The sequence below is a fragment of the Mandrillus leucophaeus genome, unplaced genomic scaffold (genome assembly GCF_000951045.1).
Source record: "Mandrillus leucophaeus isolate KB7577 unplaced genomic scaffold, Mleu.le_1.0 Scaffold373, whole genome shotgun sequence".
Classification (NCBI taxonomy): Eukaryota; Metazoa; Chordata; class Mammalia; order Primates; family Cercopithecidae; genus Mandrillus; species Mandrillus leucophaeus.
This window is the reverse complement of record NW_012103954.1, coordinates 752,046-759,098: the sequence shown is the minus strand read 5'-3', so window position 1 is coordinate 759,098 and position 7,053 is coordinate 752,046. Positions and strand designations below refer to the sequence as shown.

At 52.2% G+C, this 7,053-nt stretch overlaps 1 protein-coding gene across 1 annotated transcript in view; it reads right to left on the bottom strand.

Moving 5' to 3' along the window:
• NCAPG2 (non-SMC condensin II complex, subunit G2) overlaps nt 1-3,491 on the bottom strand; it is an 83,162-nt gene extending 79,671 nt beyond the window's left edge. Inside the window, exon 1 of the mRNA XM_011990193.1 lies at nt 3,465-3,491. The gene's annotated coding sequence lies outside the window, so the exon portion shown is untranslated. The remainder of the gene's footprint in view (nt 1-3,464) is intronic.
• Between the last annotated feature and the right edge of the window lie 3,562 nt (nt 3,492-7,053).

Here is a 7,053-nt window from a genome sequence, read left to right as displayed (position 1 = left end):
GCCCCACCCACACGCCCGCTCCGCCCCGCCTCCAGATCATGCCCCGCCCACATGCCCGCCGGTCTTCCTCCTGTCTATGCCCCGCCTCTTGGGCGCTTAGCCCAGTGCCCTACCGGGCACCACGGAACGCGCACGCGCGGCGCCACAGCTGGGGAACCCATGCACCGTGCGCACGCCGACGTCCACTGCGAGCTCGTGCGCGTCCTGGGGCCTCCGCGGAGGGAGTGCGCGGTCCAGGAGAGGGCGGGGCGCTGGGAGCGGGCGGTGTTGAGGGAAGGAGGAAGGAGAGGAAGGCAGAGACGGGGAGAGGAAGGAAAGGTTTGGGGCGGGGAGAGGCCACAGGGCCGTGTCTGGATCCCCGGGAGGACCCCACCCCGGCCTGGCCGGCTTCCGTGACCGCCCTCCCTGCCTAGGGGGCACCTGTCCGGGTGGTTCGCAGCCTGCACCCAGTAGGTGCGCCCTGGGCAGGTGCTTCCCCCGCAGAACTCCCACCCCGCCACCCCCGGCAGGTAGGCTGCCCATAGGGTGGAGAGGGAGAGGCCTTAGCGGGGACCCTCGAAGGCACCCGTGTGAAGGAGGAGTAGCAATGTCATTCAATTCTTTGGACTTAAATGCCAAAGGCACATACTGATCTCTCAATCTCTTTTAATTTGTGTCAGCGAATAACTTCATTGGGCGTTCCCAATTTTTGTTGAAAGCAAATTCTTAGAAAATGGTGCTCTTTACCACCGAGCTCTGCATCCCTTCGTGAGGATTTGGCCTTCCCTGGTGCTATGTTCTTTCATGCTTGAGATGTCTAGAGTGGTATCTGTTTTCCTGGCTGAACTCAAACCAGAGGTCTCGGCGAGATTGAAGTCGTGGCACTGTGAGAGCACAGCACCACCCAGTAGGAACATCATGGGAGCCACAGTGCAATTGTAAGTTTCTAGTGACCACATTAGAAAAATAAAAATAAATAGGTGACATTAATTTTTAAATATGTTTTATTTAGCCTAGTGTATCAAAAATATATTACTTGTTGGAATATCATTTCAACAAGCAATATAAAATTATAGCAGGGAGAAGAGTGGTTTACTGGGAAGCTTGCAACAGTGAAGCAAGGCAGGCTGCAGAGGGGAGGGAGAAGACCCACTCAGAGCATGCCGAGTCTCAGACCCTTGTCAACAGGTGGCCGATATCTAACATCGCCTATTTCATCCTGGAGCTCCAGCCACCTCTGACCTCTTCCCTCCATACACAGACATCTCCTTCCCTGCCGTTTCTTGAAGTTTGGTGCCCCCACCTTCTTCTCACTGCTTTCTTCTTAGCAATTTCCTTCATATCCAAGGTGCAAACTGCCACCTTTGAGCAGTGACCTCTGCATCTGGATTTGCAAGACACGGTTATTTCTGAACTCCAGAATTTTCAATAGCTCACTGCCTATTCCCATGCGGGTGCTGACATGCATCCAAAACGGAAATCAATTTCCTCTCCCAACCCTGAATCCTGCCCCTTTCCTTATGCTGGTCCCTCCTCCAATCAGCCATCTGTTCCTGGTGGTTCTGCTTCCTGAATAGGAATAACGTAATAAGTTATACATGTGAGCTCTGAAGCTGTACCACCTGGGCTAACCTGGTTCTGTGCTCACTAGCTGGTGACCTTCGACAGGCCATGGATGACTAAGCCTTAGTTTCCTCATCTATCAGATGGGACCTACTTAAGTACTGAGCCTCCTCTAGGGAGTTATTATGAGGCCTAAATGTCTGTGTAGTGCAGAGCTCAGCCTCCTCTAGGGAGTTATTATGAGGCCTAAATGTCTGTGTAGTGCAGTGCTCAGAGGCACGTGGGAGCAGGGCAGCAGGAGCGCTGACTGTGCCCCCAATGCACCTGCCCATGTAGCCGCTAATGTCATAGGATTCTTTCGGTATCGCTTCACCAGCTAGAAACCTCCGTGGCCAGCGGCGCCTCTGCTAGAGTTTTGCTCGAGCCCACTCGGCCCAGCAGGTTGTGCTCGGCTTGCACTACCGACCCAGATCCCACGCCTGCCAAGGGTGAGCCAGGTGCAGAGCAGCAAGGGGTATGTGAGCAAGCGAGCATGAGGTCTAACCACTGCGCATACCCAGCTATGCAGCTGCTGTGGTGGGGCAGGCAGCTCCAGGTGCCTGCACAGCTGCCGGCTCCATGTGAGGCTGTGGCTGGACCACAAGTACCACAAGTGGCTTCCACTGCAGGCACCAGCATCTGGACAAGGAGAACGTGGTGGGGCTTACACCTGTAATCCCAACACTTTGGGAGGCCACGGTGGGCGGATCACCTGAGGTCTGGAATTCGAGACCAGCCTGACCAACATGGTGAAATCCTGTCTCTACTAAAAATACAAAAATTACCCAGGCATGGTGGCACTCGCCTGTAATCCCAGCTACTTGGGAGGCTGAGACAGGAGAATCGCTTGAATCCAGGAGGCGGAAGTTGCAGTGAGCCAAGATCATGCCACTGCACTCCAGCCTGGGCAACAAGAGCAAAACTCCACCTCAGAAAAAAAAAAAAAGAAAGAAAAAAAAAGAAAAAAGAAATACCTGAGGCTGGGTAATTTATAAAGGAAAGAAGTTTAATTGAACCACCCGAAAGCTCAGAGATGTCAGGAACCACAGAGACCCAAAGGGGGGTTACAGTGTGTCACAGCCCTGGCTCAGGGAACCCCAAGGTCTGGGCTCCCAGAAGGGCCACAGCTCTTCTGTCCTTCTTATCACCCACAGCGTGGTGAGTCAGGGGTCGTGTTTCCCGGGCGGTGTGTTTCAGCTCATTTGTGTTACAGCTCTTTTGGTCCTGCTGCCCCACACTGGTCCACGACTCCTTGGCTGACCTGGCCCCACCGCTGCTTCCCATGGCATGGGGTGGCCATTGGGTGCCAGCAGAGGGTGGGAGGGCTATAGCATTGCAGCTCTGGCTTGGGGAAACCAAGGCCTGGGCCTCTAGAAGGGTCACCACTCTTCACTCCCTCAGTCCGGGAGCGTGTCACCACCGCAGATCAGCAAGCTAGCCAGGAACCTGTTACAGCCACTTTGGCTCCCACCTGCAACTTGGCAAGCTGGCCAGGAAAGTATGACAGCTCCTTTTGCTCTCCCCATTCAGCAGGTTCCAAGTTCTTGTCCCATCTCCAGGAAGAATGAGGTTAGGCAGACAACTGGAGGGTGAGCAAGGCAGAGAACAGCTGACCAAACAGCTCTCAGTAGAGAGGAGACTGGAAGTGGGTAGCTCCTATCCACAGGCAGGTATGGGCTCAGAATGGAGGAAGTACATGTTGATTGGTCCATAGACAGGAGGAAGTGTGTGCTGATTGGTCCACGGGCAGGCCTGGAAAAAGCACCACTTGATTGGCTGAAAGGCATCAAGTAGGTTCTCTCTCTGGATCTCTGACTTCACCCAGAACTGGCATCCTGGCCCGGGAGCTTCAGGCTGTCCCTGGCTTGAAAGTGGGGTTTCACCAGGGACCTGCCCCTTCCCACCTAGGAACCTGTCTGTCTCCCGCTGCCATCACCACTCACGGGGAATGTGCCCTTCCCCAGCAAATAAACCACTCTCCTCTAGAACTCAGCTCAAGTTTTGCCTTATAGGGGTTTATTTCCTGAACCCCATAACCCTCATTGTAATGCAATCTCTTAGCCCTCTACCACAGGCCTCATTAGCTCCTCCATGTCAAGCACTGTGTCATCCTTAGTCCTATATCCGTGGCGTAAGACCTGGCACATTTTAGATGCTTGAAGAAAATATTTTCTGAATAAATGAAGGAATGAGGCATGAGATCATCTGTGTTCTTAAAACCTTACAATGTGGCTAATGAGAAAAGGTTTGTAGAATTAAAGTTGGACCACATGGCAAGGCAATATCAAACTAAGTTTCAAAGTATATAAAACTTGGCTAAAATATCTTTGATAAAAATATAATATCTTTTTATTTATTTATTTATTTTTTGAGACGGAGTCTCACTCTGTGGCCCAGGCTGGAGTGCAGTGGTGCGATCTCGGCTCACTGCAAGCTCCGCCTCCCGGGTTCACGGCATTCCCCTGCCTCAGCCTCCCGAGTAGCTGGGACTACAGGTGCCCGCCACCACACCCGGCTAATTTTTTTGTATTTTTAGTAGAGACGGGGTTTCACCGTGTTAGCCAGGATGGTCTCGATCTCCTGAACTTGTGATCCGTCTGCCTCGGCCTCACAAAGTGCTGGGATTACAGGCGTAAGCCACCGCGCCCAGCTAATTTTTGTATTTTAAGTAGAGATGGAGGCCGGGCGCGGTGGCTCAAGCCTGTAATCCCAGCACTTTGGGAGGCCGAGATGGGCGGATCACAAGGTCAGGAGATCGAGACCATCCTGGCTAACACGGTGAAACCCCGTCTCTACTAAAAAATACAAAAAACTAGCCGGGCGAGGTGGCGGGCGCCTGTAGTCCCAGCTACTCGGGAGGCTGAGGCAGGAGAATGGCGTGAACCTGGGAGGCGGAGCTTGCAGTGAGCTGAGATCTGGCCACTGCACTCCAGCCTGGGCGACAGAGTGAGACTCCGTCTCAAAAAAAAAAAAAAAAAAAGTAGAGATGGGGTTTCACTATGTTGGCCAGCTGGTCTCAAACTCCTGGCCTCGTGATCTGCCTGCCTCGGCCTCCCAAAATGCTGGGATTACAGGCGCCCACCACCACGCCTGGCTAATTTTATTTTCTGTATTTTGTTTAGTAGAGATGGGGTTTCACCGTGTTAGCCAGGATGGTCTCGATCTCCTGACCTCATGATCCGCCCGTCTCAGCCTCCCAAAGTGCTGGGATTACAGGCGTGAGCCACCGCACCCGGCCAAAAATATAATATTTTTCATAGTGAGCCAAGCATAGGGTTTACAGGGTTTTTAAAGTTTAGTTTATTTTGAATTGCGCAAGTAACACAATCACATGGTTCAAACTCACATGGCAATGAGAGGTATACAGAAGAGTCTTCTGCCACCACCGGACACACAGCCCACTGCTCCAAAGGAAACCATTGTTACCAGCTTCTCAGAGACCCCTCCCCTGCCTAGATAAGAAAATACAAGATTTATAATTTAATTATAATAATTGCAACATGGAAAATCAGCTAAACCAACAAGAAGTCATTAGCTAGGAACGTCATGGAGTCCTAGTTAAAATAACCATTTAAAAGCCAATCTGGGCAAAACCCCACAGTGCAGGGCAGCTATGAGGGCTCTGTCACACCAGCAGGGGGCCCAGAGGAGGGGTCTCCAGGGCCACACAGGGCCTGACCCAGCAGAGTGAGCCACTGGCTCCAAGAAGGAGAGGAGTCTCTTGGGCACATAGGAAGCTATATTAGTCTGTTCTCACACTGCTATCAGGAATACCTGAGGCCAGGCACAGTGGCTTCCACCTGTAATCCCAACACGTTGGGAGGCTGAGGTGGGCGGATCACCTGAGGTCTGGAATTCGAGACCAGCCTGACCAACATGGTGAAATCCTGTCTCTACTAAAAATACAAAAATTACCCGGGCACAGTGGCGCTCGCCTGTAATCCCAGCTACTCGGGTGGCTGAGACAGGAGAATCGCTTGAATCCGGGAGACAGAGGTTGCAGTGAGCCGAGATCATGCCACTGCACTCCAGCCTGGGCAACAAGAGCAAAACTCCATCTCAGGAAAAAAAAAGAAAGAAAGAAAAAGAAAAAAGAAAAAAGAAATACCTGAGGCTGGGTAATTTATAAAGGAAAGAAGTTTAATTGACTCACAGTTTTGCATGGCTGGAGAAGCCTCGGGAAACTTACAATCACGGCAGAAGTGGAAGCAAACACACCCTTCTTCACAAGGTGGTAGGAGACAGAAGTGCAAGGAGCAAAGGGGAAAGAGCCCCTCATAAAACCATCAGATCTCGTGAGAACTCACTCACTCTCACGAGAACAGCACGGAAGAAACCACTCCCATGATTCATTTGCCTCCACCTGGTCTCTCCCTTGACACATGGGGACAGTGGGAATTATGGGGATGACAATTCAAGATGAGACTGTAGGTGTGGACACAGCCAACCACATCAGAAGCTGGTGCAGAAACATTTTTTTCCTTTTTGCGGTTTTTGTATTGTATTGTCTCTAAACGTTTGAACCTGGGAAAGGTGGATGTGGATGTTTGATCCCACAAGTACAGTAACTACAGAAGACTTGAAAGTGCTCGGCAGCTGGGAACCCACATTGCCCCTGACTGGGTGCTGGGCCAGCAGCCCCGCAGCACCTCCTGCTAACCCAGGAGGCACAGCCACACTCAGGGAGAGCTTGGGAAGGGGTGGAGGGTGCTGAGACAGATACCACCACACCTGGTGTCCCCAACAGCGACGGGAGGGGAGTGGGGGGGCGAGCCGGGCTCTGCGGTGGCCTGTGTGGCCCGACGGCGAGGGGAGGGCAGTGGTGGGGCCAGTCGGGCTCTGCAGTGGCCTGTGTGGACCAGGGCCCTCTGGACTGCGTGGGAGCTCCTGTTCAAAGAAAGTGGTTTTCTTCCCCCTCTTAGGTTGTAATTCCTCTTTAACATGATCCCCGGTGTTTCAATAAAGGAATCTTCATACACAACCTGCAGTTGTGACCTAGGGAAGACTGCAGGGGCAAAGGTGAAGAGGAAGGTGAGCAGCCCGCCCCCATCCCCCTGGGGTCCTCGGGGAAGACAAGGCATGGGTCCAGGGATGCGGAGCTCAGGCATGGGGGGTGAGCTCAGGGGTATCTCCTTAGTGGTTACTCAAAGGAGAACAAGATAAACCGTCAAGGCCAAACGTTTTCAACCATGGCTGCCCATGAAAGCTACTTGAGCTGCTTTAAAAATACTAAAGGCTAGGCTTCCTCCAGGCCAACTCAATCAAATCAATCAGTTCAACCAGGGGATACCCTGGGCGTTCATATTTTTTAATCTTCCCAAGTGATCTTAATGCACAGGTTAGAAGAAACTGATCTCAGAAAACATGTAAAAAGAGGAAACGTGAATGACTCAAGTATAAAATCAATAAAGCCGGCCGGGTGCGGTGGCTCAAGCCTGTAATCCCAGCACTTTGGGAGGCCGAGACGGATGG